The following is a 24455-nucleotide window of genomic DNA, read 5'->3' as shown; positions in this document are numbered from 1 at the left end:
CAGGGGTCCCCCCATGGTCCCCTCCTGTCTCCCCCACCCCTAATACTTACCGGTTCGGAGTGCCTGCAGTTTCCTGCTGCTGCCACCGGGGACTACCTGAATCATCAAAGCTCTCTGAACCTTTTCTGAAGATTCGGAGAGCTTTGAATCGATTCGGACCTTTAAATTGGTCTCCTGATTTGATTCAGAATCAGAGATTCGGCTGCTGAATCAGGCCGAATTGAGTCACCACCTGAAGCTTCGCACAGCCCTACCAAACATACCTGCCACTGAACCAGGGACATCCAATGCTGTGAGCAAGTGCTGGAACTAAGGAAACAAAACTGACTTGTATCTTCCAGGGATCAGACACATAACGTACGTCACCTGTGGGTTATACTGACCTAATACAGGGCCACGACACTCTCTGCTTTGACCCAATGGATATATATATGTGTGGGGACACAGAAGCAAGAAAACACACAATGGTGCAGCTTAGCATAAAGGTTTTTATTATTGTCACCATCAGTGATGAGTCTGGGGCGGCTATGGTGTACTTGTAGAGTGCTGAGCTGCAGCAGATCACCCCTGACAAGGAAAAAGAGCAGACAGCAGTGGATCAGTGGTCAGAGTAAAGGTTACGTGGTTGTTTATCGCATAGGGCTGCAATGCCCCACATAGTTCCCACCCCTATGGAAGCTGTGGGTAAATCCTAGATCTGCTTTGCTCTTCCCATGCAAAGGAGCGTCCACCTTAAGGGCTCTTTTGCAGACCAGCCAGCTGGGCTACAGCATGATAAATGGAGAGTTCATTCTTGGAAAGCTTCTCATTCCTTCCTGCTCTGGAGGGAATTGCTTTCCTCCCCAAGCCCTTCCCATTGCTTCTGCATTAGCTGTCTGAGCCTGGCCGAAGCTGTGTCTGTGGACAGCAGGGCTGCCACAACGGGAACCCTGCTGGGTGTCTACGTGTGTCTGTGCGTAAACAGCCCCACAGGGGTTATTTTTTTACCCTAAGCTTTTGTTTAAATTTCCCTCTATGATTTACTACCAGCCCTTGGGCTCTTGCAGTTTCCTCGGGTTTCTGGTTTCTGGAAGGGGAGCACAGTGAATGCCAATGGCATTTTCCCACCCTGCTTGCAAATGTTTGTGCTGGGCTGTCTTGCTTGGGGTCAGCAAGGTTAAGGGCTCAAGATAAATTTGCCTGGAACCTTCTTTTTGGCTGGGAAAAGTGATGGATTCCAGGATGCATACTGTCTGTATGGGGGTTGGGTGAACATGTGTAATGCAGCAGCATTCAACTGGGAGAGGCAAAACGCAGGTTCCTTCTGATCTATGCAACCCTGGGCATTCACAGCAGAGAAGGGTGCCCTTCTGCTTGACAAGTGGTGGAGGCACAGAGAAGGCCGGCTAGAAATCTGCAGGCTTCCAAGACACATTGCTGGCTACGGCCATCCACCTCTTGGTTAATTTACCACTTGGTTGCTTGCAAGGCCAGGCGAGAATGACATCGCTACTGCCTTCAGATGCGTCTTCCAATGAATGGTGTTAGCAGTGCTCTGCTTAATGACTGGAATCACTCCACTGATTCATTTTGGGAAAAATTTGCTGGGTTTCCTCCTTATTTCTCATGCATATCCATAGATCAGGTGCTGAGAAACCTCCTCCCATCATTCAGGAAAATCACGCGACTCGGTTTGTACCACATAACCAAAGGCTTGTTTTCCATCAAACCAGAGAGAGAGAAGAGTCTAAGCAACCTGCACGTGCTCCAGTCTGTCATTATTTTCTTGAGTAACCACCCTTTGCCAAGTGTAAATTCCAATCCCTGTTGCTATATGTACAGGCCGCTTCATTTTCCCTTAGAGCATGAGGTCAGCAATCATGGGTATTGCACATATACATGATATAACATATATACACATTATGTATAATATATGCATTATATATATTATACATGTATATATATGTGTATATATGCATGTATATTATATATAGATATCTATGTATGATATATGTATGGCGGGGTGTGTGTGTATATATATGTATGTATGTATATATATACATACACACACATATATGCATATATATATAAAGCTTGCTAAAATTTTTTTCCAAATATTTAAGTTGGTTTAATAAAAGATATCAGATTCACCCAAAGAACCTTGCCTGCCTATGTCCTTAGACCAACACAGCTACAGCCTATACCCCTGCATGTATCTATATATACATATATCTGTGTATCTACATATATACACATATATCATACACATATACAGTATATCTATCTATCTTTCTATCTATCCACATAGACTAGAGTCACGCTTCTTGTGTTGCTGTGCCTAAGATTGGTCCTTGGTGTGGCATATTTGTGCAGTCTATTCAGACAGGATGAGAGCACTGTGCCTTGGCTATGTAATTAGCTCTCAGCTGGGGTGTTGTGTCTGCTGTTGGTGCCTTTTTGTATCCAGAAGGCAAGGATCTGAAAGGCCCCTGCAGCTTCACTCATGTAGCAGTGGCTGTGGGAAATGTACTAATCCTGATTTAATCACGGGGAAGAAAATGAGTAATAAATGTCACAGCTTCCAGCTCCTTTGAGGTGATAATCAGGTGCCTATTACAGACTAAAGGAATTTGGGCAGGAAACGGGGATGCTGGTAATACACCTCTCACCCTGCACGTGTACCGACCTTTGCACGGTAAGCTCAGGCAAGCAAGTCTCCTGCTTTAAAGACAATCCACAGGTCCCCACCGGGGTCAGGAGGAAACCTGCATCACACAGTCAGTCATGTGCACTGTGGGAATTTCACCTTCATATAAAGGACTGGTCACTGCCAGAATCACAATATACGACTTTGTCCCCTGTATATCCTACAATATACGACTTTGCCAAAGTGCCGGATAACCATTTATATTTCCTTTGTGTGTGAACACTGCAGCCAGCAGGGACTTCAGGAAGAGCCCTCTCCCTCCTCATAGCAGTAACACAAGGCTGGGAGCCATCAGCGAGGGGCAGAGGTTCCCGGGGAAGCTGCATTCCTGAGGTTTCCAGAAAGCAAACTCAAATCCCACAGAAGCCTATGTCCGTCCATCAGCGTGGGTGAGGGGCAGCTGCTCCGCGTTGGGATGGAAGGTGTGTGTGGAAATGAGGTGGCAGGGAGAAGGAAGGGTGGGGGAATCTGCGTCCGATCTGCCTGCGGAGGACAGATGGTCTTCAGAGAGCATCCAAGGAGGAAATCCATACCAGACAGGCAAAAGTTCAGGACAAGCTGGCTGGCTGCCTGGCAGGGATCAGAAAGTGCAGCGTTTGCTGAGATAAAGGCCTCTCGTTAGGGCCCCGATGTCCTGAGGTGCCAGCGCTGCTGAGGCTGACGTGCTACCTAGGGAGGCAGTTCGGGTGCCACAATCCTGGCATTAGTCCCTCTGTTATCACTGGCTCGCATATGGGATTGTTTCCTTCGGCCTATGGGAGGAAACATCTATTTCCAATGCCCTCTTGAGCCTCGCGCAGAACATAATGGAAGGAGACATTCACCCTCTGTCTTCAGTCAGGAGACCTGAGCACCCTGGCACTTCCTCCCTGGGTTATCTCTTGCTGTGTCCGATTCTCTAGCCATGAATTGTAGGCGCACGTCTAGTGGGAAGAGGCTGCAGATACAGGGTTATGAGCAGCAAGGTGGGCAGGCATGTGATGCTGATCATCTGAGAAGCACAGCACTCTCCTTGGCACGCATGAGCCAAGTTTTCTCACTTACCCTGTTGCCTTTTTTGCAGTTTGTTTCCGCGACTTTGTTTAGGGTTACCATATTTCCAGCTTCAAAAAAGAGGACACCTATTGGGGGGGCAGTAATATGACAGTGTGGTAGGGGGCAGTGATATGTCTGTGCCCTGCTCCTTGCTCCCAAGCCACAGTGCCCCCCAACTGCCACCCAGCCAGTGCCCCTCACTCCCAACCTGCAGCCCCCTAGCCCCTGCAGTGACTGGCCCGTCCCTGTGAGCAAGGGCACCAGCCCTGGTGCTGTGGGGCCAGCCACGCAGCTCCCTGTGGTCCCCAAAGGGTCCCCCTCACTCCTTCCCCTGCTAGAGGGACTGGCATGTCCCCCCCACCTCCCTGACCTGCTGCCGCCCTGGTGTCCGGACAGCTTTTCCAAGCACAGGCAGGCAACCACCCTCCTTGCACACCCTGCCACACGCATGCACAAATGCATGCACGCACATACACACACACACTTACCTGCCTGCAGCTGCCAGGGCCACACTCAAAACACTTGATGCCCCAGCTTCTTATTGTCCTCCTCCCACTGCCCCAAGCCCCAAGCAGCTCCTTGGGGCCGGAAATTGCTGGGAAAAACTTTGATGTTGAGGAGCAACGTGCCAGACATTTATTGATATTTAAAAAAAAATGCCTGGATGGAGATGGGAGGATCCAAAAAGAGGACGTGTCAGGGAAAACCCGGCCATATGGTAACCCTATTGTTGTCACTCCTGTAAGACACTATGGCCTGTGAAATCAGGACCTGGCCTTAGGATGTCAAGGGTGGAGTTTTCATAGTCTTATTTCCAACTAGTTTGAACGCAGTGGGAGTGTCACTGCTGATTCTGCTGGGAGAAGAGCAAGGCCAAGCCCTTGAGCAGTGTAAAATGCAAACCTCCAGCCTCAGAGCTGCTGTGAAATGGAATTAACAATCGGAGACACTGGATTTATTTAATCACTGCCTCAGCTCACACAGTCTGAGATACCTTTTCACCAGCATTTTCCCATGCCGTGAAAAATGGCTGACATTTTCCAAAATTCATAACTTTAGTTAGAAAGACAGGGGGAGGGCATTTTTGGAAACTGCACAGTTCTTTCCTGGTTGCCTGCTCTCTGATCAGCACAGGTAGCCAAATGGGAATGAGTGTAGTGGGCCTTCATCCAGCTCCCGATGGGCAGCTGGTGTCAGACCATCTTCAGAGCAGGTTCTAAGTGGTCCCATTAGCAAAGGCTTAGCAGAGGAGATGATTTTCTTCTCCTTTTCATAGATTTCATAGACTTTAGGGCTGGAGGGGGCCTCGCAAGATCATCGGGTCCAGCCCCCTGCCCCAGGGGCAGGATATCTGCTGGGGTCAAATGATCCCAGCAAGATAAGCATCCAAGTGATTCTTAAGTGTCCAGAGTAGAAGCTTGCACCACTTCTGGGGGAGTCTATTCCAGGCTCTGGAGACTCAGATAGTAAAGAAAGTTTTCTTTATGTCCAGCCTAAAACGGTCTTCCAGGAGTCTGTGACAATTAGACCTATCTTCCCCTGCTACATGTGTGCAAAGACACCAAAGGCCTTTCACAAAAACTTCCCAAGGAAAAAAAATAAATCAATCAAACCAGTTTTTTACTTCTATCCCCATTCGCGCAATACTCCAAATGGCCTGCAGCCGTGCCACCAGGCAGATCTCAGAAGCTCGATTAGGTCTAACTCCACTGATTCCTTTGGAATTTGTCCTGATTTATCCTGATGTGAGAGGAGCAATAGATCCCAAGGCCATAGAGATTTCACTTCAAAGGACTGGGTTTTCCTATGGTGTTGAAAGAGCCAGTGAAGCAAACATTGGAGTGATGAGACTCCCTGTAAGAGCTGTGCCTTTAAAGAGGCATGAATGCAGCGCAGAAGGGCAGGGGTTAAGGACCAGTACACACACGGGCTGCGGCTGGCAGGAGAGCCCTGGCTTGATTATAAATGGTCATTATGCAACAGAGGCTCTGCTGATTGCTAATGGGTGGCGCAGTAGGACTGTGCTTGGCTTACACACAGGCCATTTGTGGAAGAGAACTGGCTTAGAGAGCTCGTAGGAAGAAAGAAAATGAGAAGCAGATGGCAACAACCCTCCCCGACCCTGACCCTCCACAGGGGAAGCAGCAAAAACCTCAGGTGCAACTTAATTCCAAATTAACACTCTGCCTCCAGCCCCCCCCAGCTCTTCTGTGTGTAATTAGGGGCCGTGAGCTCTTGGTGTCTATAACCAGCTCCTGCTGCGTGCGAGGGATGGATTAGGGATAGGCCTGAGAGAGTATCCGCGTTGGCTGTGCAGGCAGGCTCCCAGGGAGCCCCTCCTGCAGGCTCTTGGGTCTGTCGGCATCATGCTGCCACATTGGGCTGGTGTTTTACCATCCAGTGGCAGCAGATGTGGTTCCAGGGTCCACAGCACGTGACAGGGGTCAGGGACACTCCCGTTCTGCTCATGGCTCTGCCAGCTGGTGCTGAGAAAGTCGCTTGTCCTCTGTATGCGTTATGATAACTAAGGGAGGCCTCGTTCGTGTTTCTGAACAGCTTTTGCTTCCTCTGAAGAGAGGCGGTCACCTAAGTGCAAAGCATTAGCTTCAGGAGTAGCTCCTAGGGGAAGCTCCTTCCCCAGCTCTCCGGGCAGTGCTGGTTCAGCACTGAGCCTTGGGGCACGGAGCATCAGCCAAGCGGTCCAGGCCTCAAAGATGAGATCTGCCCTGCTGCTTGGCAGAGGTAGGCAGACAGACGGCCACTTTGTGGCGTGGGTCCTTTCTCACCTAGTGCATGAGGATGGCAAACTCATTGCAGCTGCAGCCTTGAGAAAGTAGACAATCAAAGCTTTCCTTGGCCCCTGTAGGTAAAAGATTCAGGCAGCATTTTAATTCGTATGTATTTTCATTACTCAGTGAGCCCCTTGATTGCTAACCCCCTGCCCCTTTCCACAGCTTCTACTTAGCCCTTCACTGCCTCTAAAATACACAACCTCATGCAACTGGTCCCATGCTATTTCCAGTAGGAAATGCAAAAAGCCACACAAATCAAGCTGCAGCTTTCAACTGGAAGCCACAGCAATTACTGGCGCTGGATGTCATGGATACTGTCACCATGGAGCTGTTGCCATGGTTTCTGCTCACATGACAAGGAGATGCAAAGTAAAGTTAAAAAAGGGAAGAGGGGCAGTGAATACGGGGTGGGGTGGGGGCTTTGAGATGCTTATTTAAGGAGGCTGATAGTTGCTCCATTAAAGCTTTCCCCAGCATCCACTGTCTGCATTTCTCAGGTTCTTTATTTTTAGCTACCTTCTGTTCCCATGTCGTCATGGTAGGGTAACAGCTGATAATGGGAAATGAGGTAGCGTTGGTGCTGGGATTCCCCACGCTGGAATTTTACCAAGGAAGTGAACTCAGCACCCGTCTCCTTTTATAAATGGCCTTGTAGGACTTTCTGCTACCACAGGCAGTTGCACATCTGGCCTGGGACAGCACCGCCAGCAGCACAGTGCCTATTAGCATCTGCACAGTGGGGAGACTGGAGGGCAAGAGCCAGCTCTGAGAAACACCCATGCTATATTTTTTTAATGCAGGAGAAAGTATTTGCTCCTCTGAAAGGGAGTGTGGCAGTTTCTTGTTGAGTGACTGGTCCTTCTGGGTGAGGGAGGGACTGTGTCATGGCTGAACAGCCTCTTCAGCTTTGACCTAGTGATGGAAGGGGGATCGGTCCACCACCATGCTGCCTGCCAGAAGAGCCCAGGTTCACTCCAGTTCAAAGGCAAGCTGCCTAAATAAGTGTGCCCGCAGCTCCTGGTTTACAGAGCACTGTTATCTAAAGCACCAGGGGTGTCAAATTTCATAGACATTAGGGCTGGAAGGGACCTCGGAAGATCTTCGAGTCCAGCCCCCTGCCCCAGGGGCAGGAAGTCAGTAGGGGTCATAGGATCCCAGCAAGATAAACATCCACATTTCTCTTGAAGGTGTTCAATGTAGGTGCTTGAACCACCTCCGATGGCAGGCTGTTCCAGGCCTTGGGGGCTCGGACAGTAAAGAAATTCTTCCTTATGTCCAGCCTGAAATGGTCCTGGAGGAGTTTGTGACCATTTGATCTTGTCATCTCTTGGGGCGCTCTGGTGAGCAGACGTTCCCCCAGATCCTGGTGGTCACCCCTGATAAACTTATAGGTGGCCACCAGATCACCCCTGAGCCTGTACTTTTCCAGGCTGAAGAGTCCCATGGCTCTCAGCCTCTCATCATAAAGTCTGCTTTCCTGACCTCTGATCATGCGTGTGGCTCTTCTCTGCACTCTCTCAAGCTTCTCCACATCCTTGTTCAATTGTGGAGCCCAAAACTGAATGCAGTACTCCAGCTGCAGCCTCACCAAAGCCGAGTACAACGGGAGAATGACATCCTGGGATTTGTTTGAGAAGCATCTATGGATGCAAGCCAGCATTTTACTCACTTTACTAGCAGCAGCATCACATTGAAGGCCCATGTGGTCAGTCATGTCCCCCAAGTCCCTTTCGCCCATAGTGCTAACCAGCAAAGCACTGCTGAGCCTATAAGCATGCTGCGGGTTTTTCCTCCCAAGATGGAGAACTTTGCATTTTTCGGTGTTAAACACCAGCAGGTTCTTGTCCGCCCATTTTCTGAGCCTGTCCAGGTCAGCCTGGATTACCCTCCTGCCCTCGGGTGTGGATGCTTTACCCCAAAGTTTGGTGTTGTCAGCGAACTTGGCCAGTCTGCTTCTGATACCAATGTCTACATCATTAATGAAGATGTTGAATAGTATAGGCCCAAGGACAGAGCCCTGGGGGACCCCACTGGTCACCACAATGATTGGCTTCCATTAACCACTACCCTCTGGGTCTGACCATGGAGCCAATTCCCCCAGCCAGCGGATCGTGGTGAAGCCAAGGCCACAATTGGCCAGTTTTGCTAAGAGGTGATCATGGGATACCAGATCGAAGGCTTTTTTAAAGTCAAGGTATATGACATCAATCTCCTCTCCCTTGTCCAGGTGATAGGTCACCTAGGCATAGAAGGAAATGAGATTGGTCAAGCAAGACCTACCCACAACAAACCTGTGCAGGCTATCCCTCAGGATGTTGGCGTTGGCCAGTCTGTTAAGAATGGTCTCTTTAATAATTTTTTCTAGGACCTTCCCCGGGGTAGAGGTCAGGATGATGGGCCTATAGTTAGCCAGATCTACTTTCCTCCCTTTCTTGAGGATGGGCACCACATTGGCCTTCTTCCAGTTTTCGGGCACTTCACCAGAGCGCCAGGAGCTCTCGAGGATCCGTGCCAGGGGCTGAGCTATGATGCTCGCCAGCTGGATGCGTGGGCTCGATAGGTGATGCAGGGCTAGTCTGCATGCTGGATTGGGCACACGGACCTCTTCCCCTTTCCTTTTACTTTCCCCTTCCCTTGATCCAGCCTGGCTGCTCTGGCCAGTCTGGGACCCACACTGCATGTGGTGTGTTAACAAGCCTGCGGACTGGCCCCATGCCACGGGCATGTGGTATACACTGTGTGGGTCTGATCAGACCCAGGGACAGCAACGGGGGCCAGATAGCAGGGCTCTCTTGGCTGGATCCAGCCCATGGGCTGTTATTTTGGCACCCCTGGGCTATGCCATCCCACAGATCTCTAAAAGCTCTACTGTGATCCAAAAGCAAACTTTAGATCACTTTAGGCAGAGATGTGGATTGTTTGGATAGTTTAATAAGCTTGCCTCTACCCAGGCAAACTGGTTAGACCCTGCACCCTCCAATTTTTGCTTTTCCTAGCCACCAAAAATACTTCTTGTGGGGGTGTTGTCACTGCAAGAGAATGCCCAATTCTCCCGCTAGCCCCAGGGCTCCTGTTGCCTGCTGCTGCAAGTGGGTTGTGCACACACAGCTATTACTGACACGAGGTGGGTTTCCAGGAATTGCAAAGTAGCTCCCTTCCCACTCAGCATGCTGGTCATGTACAGCATGAGGTACAAAATCATGGCTCCCTGTGCTAGGGTTGCTGGGAACACAGACTGATTTCACATACAGTTTCTCAAGGGCGGAGGTGCTTGAGACTCAACAAGCCTGAGAGAGTCCAGCCTGGGAACAGCTGGGCTGCACATGGGGTACCCTTCAGGGCTCCAGGGACATTGCTTTCCATCAGCACAAGCTGGGGGAAGTTCACGCACGGCAGTGCAGACAGCTTTTAAGAGAACGGCAATAAGGTCACAGCCAGCCTGCGAGTCACTTGTAGTGGACTGAAATTCAGTTCAATGCAGAATCAGGCCTCGACCTGAGCCAGCCCGGGGAGCAGGCTTGGAAGTGGCAAAGTGGGGTACACAAGAGGAACACCCAGAAAGCAGGGCTTGGTTTTGAAACTGTGAGACTTGGAGGCAGATTTCCAGAGGGCATAGGGGCAAAACTGCATGCCCAATGTGAGCAGCGGAGAGGCTTTTCAGTTAACAGTTGCTTAGGCAATTGCACCTTTTCCTGCACATGTAAGTGAGGCCTGCAGTTGTGCTCACATCTGCATGCCCCCGGGTAGAAATCTGGGCCTCTCTCTCTCTCTCTCTCTCTCTCTCTCTCTCTCTCTCTCTCTCTCTCTCTCTCTCTCTCCGAACTTCAGTTTCTCTGTTTGGAAAAGTAGGGAATAATGATAACTACGCCTCCCAGGTTCTATAATAATGTATTGTTCACAAGATGATGCTACAGCCTCAGATGGAAAAGATTAAGTTGCAAGACATTTTCAGCAACATTTTGCAGGGGTTCTGATTTCTTCCCCTGGCTGGTCCCAGCAGTAACCTAACATTTATAACATGGCTTTGCTACTTGTTTTATCCCATTGAGTGTCAGATATCTTACATTCTTCACTTTCCACAGTATTGTGGTGTGTGTGCACGTGTCCAAGACTCTCAGTTAAGCAGGGGAACATCAAGCCAAGCTAGGGTTATTTTTCTACCATGATGTAAAACACGGCCAACTTGCTTTCCTATGTTGATCCCTTCCGGCCTAAGCTGTTTAGTGTTATTATACTGCTTAATGCTAAGGCTTATTAATATAACACTGATTACAATATACAACGTTGCTTTCCTATAGTACCTATCACTTGAGGATCTCCGAGAGCTTTGCAAACATGAATTAATCACTTAAGTCTCACAACACCCCTGTAAAGCACATGCCTATCCTCTCAATGATGCGGAAGTCAAGACTCAGAACTGGGTTATGTCACCAAAGTTACATGAGTTAGTGACAGCCTCATCAGTCCTGCCTCCCTGCTCTCTCATCCAGCCAATAGACGTGCGCCTTCCCACAGGTTCACACCTGCCACTTCATCCTGTCAACACAGACAAGAAACAGGCAAGTTGTGACTAATGCTAATTAATAGCTGCTTCTGACTACATGAGGTCCCACTGAGTTACAAGGCACTCTGATCCATCAGGAAAGAATGGGATCTTCTTTCCTATCCTTCGCTGCATTTCTCCATCCTCCTCCTCAGCTTGCACTGTGGAAGTATCCTAATCAGATAAGAGGCCCAATGTGCAAGGGGAGGTACAAAGACATAGAAAGACAATACTGCCCAGCACCACAAAGGACCGCGATGAAGTTGGACTGGCCTGCTGTTCTACAAAAAGACATTGTCGCAGGGCCTGCTCCTTAGAAGAGCAGAAACTGCCTGGGGAGAGCCCGAAGAGCCAGACAGGAGCCCAGGTGCAGGTTGCCATGGCGACCAGCTAATGAGGCAATTAGCCGGCACCTGCACCTGGTCAGCTGGCCGGATGGGGCAGGGCCCTGGGCCCATATAAACCCCAGGACGGGGCCTAGGAAGTTTAGTTCTCTGCTGGTGGCCAAAGGGGAAGGAGTTGTCTTAGAGTAAGTGAAGGGAAGAGGCCTGACTAAGTGTTGTTCGTAGTAATGTAAGGGGGCAGAGCACACCTTCTGCAGTTTGTGTTATGTTATAGCTTGGGGGCCTATGTTTGGTTGTTGTTTTATAAGACTGGTGGTTTGGGTGAGGCTATTTGGGGAAGGAGGAGGCCTCATTGGGGGCCCATTGCAGTGTGGAGGCCCTGGTGTGAGAGAGAGTGCAGCATTTTGTGGGGGGGTACAGGCTCTGGTGTGGCATTTGGGGGGGCACAGACCCCGGTGCTGGAGAGCCCAGGTGCCAGTGAGGCGCAGAGACCAGGGGGCTAAATTACAGCAAGGCCTGGACCATGTCGGTGCCATCCCCAGGACTTGGGCCATGGTAAAGGGGAGGTTAGTCACACACAGCCTGTAAGGCTGGGGTGTCCCAGAGACATCATATTTTGAAATGGGACCCACGGGGTTCAGGGAAGTCCATCATGACCGTGCCCAAGTAGGCTTAAAGGCAGCCTCCCTATATTGAGTCAATCAGGATGTGGTGGGTGAGACTAGAGGGTGCACATTGGGTTGAATTGGTACAGTCTCAGGGCCTACTGGCACCATATGTGCGAATCTGCAACAAATGAATTGAGTCAGCTCTTTATCTCTGTATTTCTGGATACCATCTCTGCTCCCTGCACCAGTGAAATACTAGGAAGCCCGTGGTTTTGTTAGCTTTTCCCATGGTCCACCAAGAGTAGCTGGATCTGGATCCCTGGTCCTGATGACACTAGCAGTGGAAGTGGTACTGGTGTCTGCTTTGCAGACCTTCAGCCATTATGAGGGCCGAGAGCTTTGCTTTGATTTTTGCGACCACTTATTTCATGTCAGATAATTAACATCAGCCTTTCAAGGATGAGGAAGGGATCCCTGACACATGCAGAGTCACAGAAGAGGTTTCATTGACTTGCACCAGGTATTCACATGATTATGACCCATCTTTGGGCTTATTAATGAATGGGAGAGTGGGTGCTGGGGTGCAACAATCTTTAGGATTTCCTAGAAGGGCTGTGGATACTTTCAGACTCTGGAGGGGCCTTTTTCCATGCCTCTTTCTCATGCTTTGCTACCAAAATGCTTTTGAAACCATGTGGAATTGCATGGTTTTGCAACTTACAGCCAAGTTTAAATGTTTTTTAAAAAGCTTGTTTTGCCAGGGGGAGCATTTTGATTTCTGTTAGGGAAGTCTCACCCACCTCGCCTTGGCCACCTTGCTACAGAGGTGGTGGGTGGGGAGTGTGAAGACAGGTCTGCATTGTAGCTCTTTCAAAAAGATCACATCCTAGCCTGTTCACACACAAGCTGAGTTCACTTTCCTTAGAAACCAAGCAGTTCTTTTTCTCATTCATCCCTGGACTCTACTCCAAGCACAAAGACTTAAAAACCAACAAGCCAAAGTTGATGAAGCTTACCTCCTAAAGTCTGTGGATATAGACTTGCAATGGAGAAATGACATGCTCCCACATTTATTTCTGGTGGTGGCTAACAGACTGGCAGTTTTGTGGTGCTCAGGTGATATTTCATAAGTAGCCACACTCTGCCAGTGGTTGAACTCCAAGGCTTGCCAAATTAAAGAGAGAGCAATGCTTAGCATAAGCTGTGATTGCATTCACTCAGCTGCCCCAAGACAGCCTGTGTTACTCAGCCCTTGATAGTATATTGACCATTTCAGCTTGTGTAACTTTAATTGCTCTCATCCTGGGGCTTTTTTGCTTTGGCAGTCCCTAGGTCCTATTTGCTGCTGCTGGGCAAATACGGCTCAGGCTGGAAAAATGGCAGTCAGCAACCCCCACTATCTGTGTGGACTCATTAAAGGAACAATCCTATAGGCAGTAATTTTAAGTAAGGGATGGTATTAGGATCCTTTTGCACAGCTTTTTTTAGTGCACCCCAGCCCTCACCTGTAGCACCCACCGCTATTTGTTCCCATCTCTATCCTCTGCCTACTCTGCCCCAGCACTGCCAAGCACAAGCACGACTTGCAAGTCCAGTGCTGGACTCACCCAACCAGTCTGCTAACTGGCCTTAATATTCACCTGCCCTGGTGATTCCAGGTATCCCAGACTTGGGCTTCTGCACAGGCCCACTGATGTGGGGAATTACTGGCCTGCTGCAGAGCCTCTACACATTAGTCTCAGAGAATGGGGTGGTATTTTTCACAGTGCAGCTAGCTGTCCACTAAACATCTACTGAAAACTAAGCTTACGGCAATGAAAATCCTCTCCCTGACTTTGATAGTGGTAGTTCATTTCCTCTGAAACAAGGGCCCTGCATCCCTTCTCTATACAGTATTCAGAAGGGCCATGCTTCATACTGGCCAACTGCAGCTAAAGGTTTAGGTTCTGGATTTGCTCCCTGCTCCTCCTCTCATGATGGAAACACCTAAGGCATGGAAAAGCATGAGAAGGAAGAAAAGAGCATTAGGAAGCAAGGAAGGCTCACAGCCAGGAGGTGCCTAATACAGCCCAGAGCTACCTGCTAATTCAGACTTTGCTTTTTGGGTATCAGTAACACAATTCACTTCACTCCTGTCCTGGTTGCGTGGCTTTCCAGCCAGATGCTTGCAACCATGTGAATTTGTGACATCTGGGTCAGGTTCCAAGACATTCTTGACAAGCCACAGCGACTGCCAACACCTGTTTATACCTGGGTGTTGCTCAGAGAAGTGGCATGCATCACAAGGGTGGCTGGTGCCCAGGAACAGCATGGATCACAGGAGCAGCATGTAGCACCCACCCACTCTGGGACAGATTCTGATTTCTGCTGTGCCTGTGCCACTCCTTTGGTCTCCATGGTGTTCCTCCAGGTCGGTGTCACTACAGATCAAAATCTTGTCTTCCATCAAGGGTGCCTCAGATGGCCTAGTTGCAGGTCCCTCCGGTGACTTCAGAAAATGACCCCAGCAAAGACTCTCCATTACTCAAGAAGGGAGTTGGGGGCAATTTTTGAGTAAAATGTATTATTTCCCTCAGGATGAGGCTCTGACACCACAGCTGTGAGGGTAAGACAGTTGTTCTGGTTGGGGTCCTCAGTTTCCTTGCAGGACAGAAAGTCACCACCACCTTCCATGCTCTTCTCCAAACCCTGTTGGGAAGGATCTGAACAGTCTGCCAAACGCAACATTACTGCATCCGCTTTAGGATGGACCCGAACCAGATGTTCCCAAAGCCTGAAAGCTGGACTGGATCCAAGCCTAGTAACTAGTCTCGGGGCAGCTAAGTGAGAACTACCTAACACAGCAAAGCAAAAAATGTTCTGCTGCAGATACCAAGATCATGATCCACATATGGCAGAAAGACTTAGTGGGAGACTTCCCATTGACACCAGCAAGGCAGGAGCAGGCCCTGATGCTCTGGCTACTCAGGAAGGCTGGTGATGGGCCCAATGAAGCTGCGTCCTTTAGAAGCATGAAGCATTTTTGAAAAAAGATCCCCGTCACAAAGAGTTAAAGGCCTAAAATATTTTCCTAACTTAGCCTTTTCCTCCAGGTAGATGATCTACTCAATCATCTGCTGCATGAAGCCATGTTGACGAAGATCTTTATTGACAGGAGTGGGTTGAACAGGAAATGGGCCCGAGAAAGCTCTTCATTAACATGGCTTCAGCTTATTACCAGCTCATTTGCAATGTGTTGGAATAGAAGGGATCCTAATGCATCTATTTGGCCTTAATGCATGTAGACCCGAGGGGGACAATGGAGAGCTCCAGGCACTAGGAAGAGAGATGCCAGATATTGCTTCCTGGCTTGTCAGAACTCACTGCAGGGTTCTGGGCCACTCGGTGTAAAGGCAATGATGGGTCAGAAGGACTTCACTGATGCAAGGAGTGCCAGGGCCAAGAGGCAGTGGCACAGCTGTGTGAGGGCCACATACAGCAGATGATTGAGGTCCTCTGGCTTGCTTTCGCAGGCATCCAAGAGGAGCATTCGGGCAACATCTGGGTGTCCTGTATTCATTCTCTCTTAGCTTCCTACCACATCGCTCGCACAAGTCCTCCAGGCAGCCACTCCCTCATCTAAATAAGGCAGCAGCTAAAAATATTACCAATCACGTGTTCATCCCTGCCTGCTCGATGCTGAGGTTTGGATACCAAGAGCCTGCACTGGCCTGTTGGCATCCTTTTGGCACCTCAGATAAAATGTGACAGCTGTTTAGCTTCAGTTCCCTGCACCAAACATAAAGCTCAAGTCTCACACATGGCGAGTCTCCCTGGACAAGTTTGCATTATTTCATGTCCCTTGGGTCCTGGATCCATGATCTCCAAATACACTGGATCCTTTTTAGGGAGCGATAAAAGTGGGTGTAAACTGAAGATGCTCCCCCTGCATCTCCCAGCTTGGTCCACCTAGAAAGCCTGTCATCTTAATCACCTTGTCACAAGAGCCTCAGTTTGATGCCTTCAGCTTACTGGCATCTGCTGTTTTCTTTGCTGCAGAAATAAACCTCTGCTTTCAGACAGTTATTCTATCTATACCCATCATAGATGAGAAGAAACCGAGTGGAAAAAATGAGTCCGGATGGGACAGAGGAATGACGATGAATGAAGGCACGTGACTTCCAAGCGCAGAGCACAGAAATAGCAGGAAAAGACTGCCTGAGAGAAGCCCTTTAATTATTCTGTTTCTCAGCAAGGCTTTTGCCATTGGCACTGTCAAGCCGGCTGGCATTCCTATTGGGTATCCATCTGTGCTACAAAAAAAGAGCTTGGCACCACATTATTTAAGGAGGAAATAGCCTTCATTTTTGGAAACGGTTTCAAAGGGCTGGTGGTGTATTGGTTATGGTCAGAAACCCCTGTAGGGAGTGGAGAAGCTGTACTTGGCTCGTGAGTTGCCAGGGTTTTGTTTTCAGTCTGGTTGCAAGGGAGTCTCAATTTCCATTCTGATTTTAGAGTCGCTTTTGAAGAACTGCTGCAGTCAGAGGCTGAGAGAATGGGCTCGGGGAAGCAACAGTCAGATCCTTGCTTCTGAAGCTGCTTGAGTGGGTTGTTGTGTGTCCATTGCCAAGGCACAGGAGATTGAACTCTTGTTGACCATGCATGGATGCCAGTGCCGGCCTTCGGGACATAGGAAAGGGCTGTAAGGTACCTTAAAAAGTCATCTAGTTCAGCCTCTTGCTCAAGGCAGGATCAAGCCTGACTGACCCATCCCAGTCAAGTGTCCGTCGAATTTGCTGTTGAAAATTTCTCTAGGTAGCTTATTCCAATGCTTGACCAGCCAAAGTTCCTCCTAATCTGCAACCTAAAGTCTCTCTGTTGCAGCTTGAGGCCCTTGCTCCTGCTTCTGTCCCATTGCTTTGCCTTACTGCAAAGCAAATTACTATAACTTTACCGGAGCTGAGTTAAAGGAATCCCTAAAATGCAGCAGGTACGGGCATGCAAATACTTCTCTGCCCTCGCCAATGCCCATTCCAGTGTCATCTGCTGACTTACCTTCCTGCTAAACCTGGTATTTTATGCCTTTCATTTTGCCCAGGACTTGCATGCGGGCAGTTTTTAATGCTTGTGAGTGAGTCTGTGGATACTGAAAGGCTCAGATACCCTTGTGTGAGTTCTCTCTGTACCCTGGCCTGTGCTGCAGAAGCTTGGCTTGAAGTCTCTGATTCTGCTTTCTTTGTAAAGGCCTCAGTCTTCCAGCCAGGGAACAGAAATAAACAGCCCATAGGCATGAGTCTCTTGCTAGGAGCAATGCTCAGTCCAAGTCAGTTGCTGTGGCTACTGAATAGGCTGGAACAGGACTGCTTGAAGTGACAGCCCAAGAGTTTTGGATGGCAAAGAAATACAGAAAACCAAAATGGTGTGATCGAGGGCAATTTGCACAGCAAAACTGAGGGTTGCAATCCTGTGATGGAACATCTCGTGTAACTTTATCACAGAGGAAGACACTCATTACTTTAATTAAATTTCTTGTGGCCAGCATATTGCTGCTAACTGGTATACATACTGCTCACAGGGCAGAGATGAGAGAGGGCTGTCTCTCCGGGTTAAGAGGGACACCCTGAAAGAGTGGCATGGGGAACCTGGAGCTACTACTCTCCACATATTAATTATTCTGTGGCAAGATAGACAACTTCATTCTTCCATCAAACTGCTACCTCTCAGCAACACTAAACTAATGCTTCCCCGCAAACAATCCATTCAAGCTTGCCCTTAAAAACTGCAAGGTCACTTGGTGGCAAGGTTAGAGGTAGCAGGAGTTTTTATCTGGGTTTATTTGGCTAGCAGGACTCAAGGCAAGGTCTGTGAATACCAGCACCTCTGCTATGATATTGTAGGGAGCCCAGGGTCAGATCATTACAGCAGAAAGGAAGCAACATGGGGATCTTGGCACTGAAGCTCAGTTCAAATAAAGTTGTGGGTTGGATTTGGATCTATTTTAGTGGCTATCCAAAATGACCATGGCTCACTTCCTTCTTCCCACACAGTTTGGGCAACTGAGGCACCAGAGCTGTATTTGTGGAAAGTAAGGGTTGATATTATAGCATTATGCTAAGGAGGACCTTGTTCTTAAAAACTCAGATTTAAAGGAGGAAGCTGACTTGCTATACTTGTATTCTTTGCTGGTGTCACCAAAAATGATACTTGGTTGCTGCGGGGTTTCAGATCACACCCTTGCTCCGCGCAGGGGCGGCTGACATCCAGGGAGACCGTTCTGCCGGCAGAATCAAGTCCGTTCCCGAAAGACCCTCTATACAGAAATAGGCTCCCCCAGGGAGCTGTCCTGATTAGATCCTGTGGGAATAGGACCTAAGTGCAAAGTCCTCCCCCGGTCAGGCTGAAAGCAGTGCAAGCCGCGGGGGCTCAGTCCATCGCAGGATCAGGCCCTGTGTCCGGAAACAGGCAGCCGCATAGATTAACTCTCTAGACCTGTGCAGGCCGCCTTGTCAGGAGACCCAGCCAGGAATTTCCTGAAAATACCAATTTATCAAAAGCAACATGTCAAGTGGAAAAATCTGATGAACTTCTAATGAAGGAGCCAGGTGTTTCCATTGGAGACTTACCTGGGTTCCTGCCATTTCACCTGAGAAGTCCTGCTTAAAAGGGACAAAAATCATAGCAGGGTCTAAATACAGCTCTAGGGGGACTATTGCATGGGCTGTCTCCAAGCTCGGGGACTCGGGGGGTCGCTGCTGCAGAGCCTGGATGCTCTGGCTCAAGCTGGGGCCTGGCTCCCAGCTCTGAAGCAGGCAGCTCAGAAGCTCTCGACTCAGGGATTAGGCAGTTCATGAAAGCTGGGGTGGCATGAGGGTCTTCAGCAGTCAGGACAGCTAACTGCTTTATTTAGTTTAGGTGGAAAAAGCCCCCCAAGGTTGAATGGAAACATCTCATTTCCTGAAGTGATAAATCTCTGCAATTTCCTTTCTGTGGGAAAGTTAATTTCTATTTTTTTGTTCCAAGCCAGAGTGAAATGACAGAATATCCCCTGGAAAGGAAATTGAGAGATTCAATCAGATCTAGTTGTCAGTCTCATCGACTCCTGCCTGTACCATGCATTTTCTCACCTCTGGAGTGCCTTTATGTACGCTGATGGAATTTGGCGCTCACACGGGTTTATACCCACAGATCTCAAAAGCACTTTATGAAGGAAGGTGAATATTAGCACCATTTTGCACAGGGTTAAACTGAGGCGCACAGCAGATTATAATAGTCACAGAGGCCGAACCTGCAGCTAGATGCTTTTCAGCTGGTTTGTCCAGTGGCGTAGACAGCTGAAATAAAGCTTGGAGACACGTCCACACCTTTGGCTTTATAATGGAGCGATGTTATTTTGGAGCTCACTCACTGCGGCAAAGGCCTCTGCAGCTTGATTAGACATGGACCCTAAGGTGCAAAATTCTAGATCCTAGTTTCTCCACCTTTCCACTTCTGCAAGTTTAGGGGCGTTCAGATCCAGGATTTTCCTTTGAGCCGTTATAGGGATAGAGGCCAACTCTGTAAGTCAAGGTCTGGATCCAAATGCATGCTATCACTCCTGTACTAACACAGAGGAAAACATTCCCCTCCCCACACAGTGGGGACCATCAGGGCCCAGCTGCCTTCACCTAAACTGCAAGGGGCCCTTATATTTTCTCTATCCAATATGGTTGAATTAAACCAGATTCCAGGCTGTCTTCTCGAATCCAGAAGAGCAATTAATAACTCAGGGCATTTCCTCTGTATTTGAAGTTTTGGCTTCTGCTGAGAAGTAGATTTGTTTTGGGGGAGTATCATTTTCCAAGATGAAATCATTATGCGATCGGGGACCGAGCACACTCTGCACAAAGTACCGATGGAATTTCGGCACCTCTTGCTGTTGCAGAGAGTGGGGCAAGTGACACTCTGATTTTATGAAACCAGACAAAGAAAGGGAAGGATAATCCTGGGGCAAATACAGTCCTGGTGCCAGAGGATGCAGTGCTCTTCACTCTGATAAAGTTATTTGGTTTATAGTAAATTAGCTTATGGTTGGGAAGAATAGAGACAAGGCACAGGGAGTTTTTGAGTGCAGAGACGATGATAATGTCCAAGATTCCTTCCCACTTGTAAATAATATCGTAGGCTAAAGGGGATCCTAAGTTCGGTGAAGGAGTGTTACAGCGTTGCGCCACAATCCCCAAACTCACAGCGAACGCAGATTTAACAACATGGTTATTTGCTGCTAAGTAAACAGACTAATTAATTCTTAGGGGGGAAATATGTTCTTTGAGGCTTAACAGCTATGAGAGAGATTGTTTATGGAAACCACAGTAATGGCAGACTGGGAAGTACCATATGCAATAGATAAAAGAAGAAAATTGGTGCATAAACAGCAATGCAAAAGATAAACAAGCAGCATAGCTGTTCAGCCTCAGGAAATGGAAGTCAGGTCCTCAATTAGTCAGTCAGCTTAGCTCGAGAGACCTCTGAAGCTTTCTTCCTTCCCCAGGCGATGGATTGTGTCCCTTTGCATTAAGCAAGAATCAGGCTCCAGAACTCCTGGGTTCTTTTCCTGGCTCTGTAAGCTCTCCATAGATTCATAGATGTTTGGGTCAGAAGGGACCTCAGCAGATCATCAAGTCCAACCCTCTGCCCCAGGCAGGAAAGAGCGCTGGGGTCAGATGACCCCAGCCAGGTGCATGTCTAGCCTCCTGTCAAAGACCCCCAAGGTAGGGGAAAATGCAGACTCCATTGCAGTCTACATATTGGGGTCTATCACTGTCCAGGGTGATTATGTTGGGAGGATCAGAGCTATACGAGGGGCAGAAGGCCAAGAAGCTTGATGCAACAGCAAAGGGTGAGTGAACAGGTGGGCTCAAAGAAGGGGATGGCATAGGACAAGAAAATGCTAGGTCAAATCCAACTCGCACTGTAAGTGACCAAAAGTTATTGCTGCTTTTTGGGTCTTTCTTGACCTAGGTGAAGAGAAGGTGACAAGTCTTGCCCCATTCGGGGTAACTAGGGGAGACGGGTCTCGTTCACGCTGCTGTATGCTCTCACGTCTAGACAGCGATTCTCTCAAGAGAGGGATGGTGGGTGGTCACACTCTGGGTATGTGCACAATGCTTAACATGGGACCTCCCTCCTCTCTGGGGTCTCCACCGGCTACTGTAATACGACCAGTAATCCCTTGCACAGCAGCTCTGCTGTCATCAGCACTAGTCCTCATTGCTGGCAGGCTGAATACGAAGGGGCCGGGTGATTTAATGCCCATCCTTCCCTGTAGTCTTTCTGGAACAGGCGTAAGTCGCATGGGTGGGAAGCTTGTCGCAGTGCTGCCCACACTATCCCTGTTCTAGTGACAGGCAGAAAGAAGTCTCTGATCTCAGAGCCTGGCACTCCAGTGCTTCTTGTCAGCGTCCAAATCCGTTGAAATGGAAGGCAAGTGTTCCCAGAGGGCTGCCAGGTGCCAGGGACTGAAGGGATTAGCCCTGGCTTTGATGCTGTAGAGCGTATTCTCTGTCTGTAATTTTTTTTTTTGTCTTGCCTTTAAGCCAGAGCAGTGCAGCTGCCTCAATGCTGTCTCAAGATCCTTGAGGCTCCAAACCCCAAGGCATTTCAGATCCAATGTTTCAGGTCAACCCCAGTGAGGCGAAGATGGGACTGTGGGACCTAGGATGATGCCTGGTGCCAACAAGATTGCCCCGCCTCTTTCATCTGGCATCTGAATGAGGGCAGAGCGGGGTCTTGTGAGCTCCACCTTGGCTGCAATAAAATGGGGCATCTTGGCATGAAAGGAAGCAGGTGATTCAGACATCTTCCATGATGCATTTAATAGTCATGTGGCCATCACATGACACCGCTTGTGAACACCAGCGTGCAGCACTTCTGTAATCTGGGAATTGTTGCAAGCTTCGGGTGGTGGTGTGGAGGGGCTTATATTGAAGGGCCCAAATTCACCAAGTGCCTCCAAAACACTTGTCTACCTACCACTACCTTTGCAAATCTCAAAATAATAATAATAATAATAAAAATAATAAAAAATCAGACACTATCTGAAATCCTGGGATGAAAGAAGCACTCTCCCTCACTGCTGCCATGTTACTAACCATGGAGCAAAAGCCTCATATTGTATAGCCTACTTCAGTATTGCAGGAGGAACCAAAAACCCCCAGTCCTAGATCAGGTCACTGTTGTGTTAGGTGCTGTGTGGTTCTCCAAAAATAAAGCGACTCCACCGAAGGCCTTCTCGCCCTGTGTACAATGGGGGTTCCTCTTTCCAAGCAGCTTTGAGACGTAATAAAGAGAGAGAGAGGTTTGCTTCTTCCTGCAAAGTGCGGTCTGATTACAACATTACAGAGTGTTGAGGAAAAGATACTAAGATTTTCGAATGGCCTAAAGGATTTAGGTCCTTGGCTCCTGGTTGAAAAATACAGAAAAAAAGGCTAGTGAGAAATAGGATTCTCTTCTCCAGAGAGAGGAGAAAATACAACACTATGTTGCTGGACATCATAAAGGACAAGCTTACTGGGAGGCCCAGCCCAGTGGTGCTTGACTGGCTCCAATTAAGATCAGGAGAAGAGAGAGAGGAAAGAGGATGCTACTTGTTCTTTCTCACTGTCATTGGCTAAGTCATAAGGACAAGATCTAAAGGCAGTTAGATCCAAAGGGGAGTTTTTGGCTCCCAGCTCCATTTGATTTCTCTGTGTGTCTTTTTTGTATTTAGTCCTCACTCATTCTCAACTTCAATTTCCCCAAATATAAAATGAAGAAAATAGTACCCCAAGCTTACAGGCATCCTGAAATCTGCATCTGAAGCTGTCCAGTCCCCATCAGGGTTCAGTCCAAATGTCCAGTCCCATCCCAAAGAGGCAGCACTTGCTGGAAGGGATAAGTGTAATGTGCAGGGAGGAGGGTTCACAGTCACATGTTGAGTTGTGTCACCTGGCTGTTGTTGTCATGTCGTCACCACATATTATGTGCTGTATGATGCCTGAATCATTTAGTTCCTCACACCCCAAGGGAGGCTTTCAATGGCTGCTCTCTCCTGAACCCTGCAGATTTCTGATTGAAAGTCTCCTTAAAAGCTAAGGACTTAGCCAACGTGGTGTAGTTCAACGCCTAGCTTTCCAGCTGTGGGAACCGAGTTTCCGACCCCCGTCCCACTTGGTTTACATAGAAGGACAGTAATGGTGGCAGCTTTGTGACACTGCCAGATGGGGACCATGCTCGCCCGCAGAAGGTATTATCCACTTGTTTCTCTCAAAATAATGTTCAGGCTAAACAAGTACTGGGTTCTCTCTGCTACTTGATGTAGATCTCCATCTGATCTTTACATTTTATTATTATCAGCATGTGTAGACATGAGCGTTTGTCCTGAACCACCACTTCAGTGGCAAATTCTGTTCCTGAACTTCATGGGGCTTGGATCTGGTTTTTACCTTGTGACTTTGGTCTTTTATTTTTTCATCCTTCGTATTGTTGGGAATGAGACCCTGGGTAGCAGGTGATCCCTTTAGAAGGCAGGGTAGGAGACGCACATTTATAGACTAAATAAGATATATATAACACAGATGTTTGTGAACCCAAGTTCTCTTACTCAGATGCTGTGAAAGGATGAGCAGAAATTGGAGTGTAAGAAGGAGAGAGAAATCTGAATACAAAAGACAAGGGAGAAGGAAGGTGGGGGGAAGGGGAGAATGTCATAATAAAGACTAGTCCAGGTAATAAGATAATAATCCATAGTCCCTGTTTAAACCACACTTAACCAAGTCCAGTTTGTGGATGATTTCTTGTTCCACAGTTTCCCATTTAAACTGAATTTTAAATATTTTTTTGCCTGAGAACCACAATGATGAGGTCAGTGATACCTTTAGACAGCACAAAGCTTTAGAGGATAGGTTTTATGGCTTGATCTACTGAAGCCTTTGGGATGTTTTTTCCTGTTTCCCTTTGTTTCATGCATATCTCGTCCTTGGCTGTAATAGCGGTATAGATTCTGCCTGATGCGAAGTTACATCCTTCCTTGTCAGTCCTTTTCCCTGGCACATGCTAGCTGCTGGAATTTTTAAAAGCCAGAGCCTAAGGTTTTTGTGAACCTCCTCTCTATCGAGTGAGCCATCAAGCTTCAGAAACCCCATGCAATGGAATTGGAAAGGCATGCATTTGGTACCCAAGGCTGCAGAGGTTTTACTGTACCCCTTAAACACCTGGAAATGACTGTCTAGAGGTGGGGAATACAACCTCATGCAGCTCTTGGTGAGGGACAGCGCCTGGATTACTGTGCTTGAAGATGGACTCAGGCTTCCAAGAAAAGTGGATTAATCATGAAGTGTCAATATGGTCTTGCCTTTTGCAGGACAGTGGATATTATTTAAATATTTAGCACATTGTGGGAGACTGACAACCGTGGAATCCTAGTGGCTTCTCTCTCGTTATCACAAGTGTCTG

Source organism: Gavialis gangeticus, unplaced genomic scaffold, assembly GCF_001723915.1.
Source record: "Gavialis gangeticus isolate Ggan-Ray unplaced genomic scaffold, GavGan_comp1, whole genome shotgun sequence".
In the NCBI taxonomy this organism is placed as follows: domain Eukaryota; kingdom Metazoa; phylum Chordata; order Crocodylia; family Gavialidae; genus Gavialis; species Gavialis gangeticus.
This window is presented reverse-complemented; position numbering follows the sequence as displayed.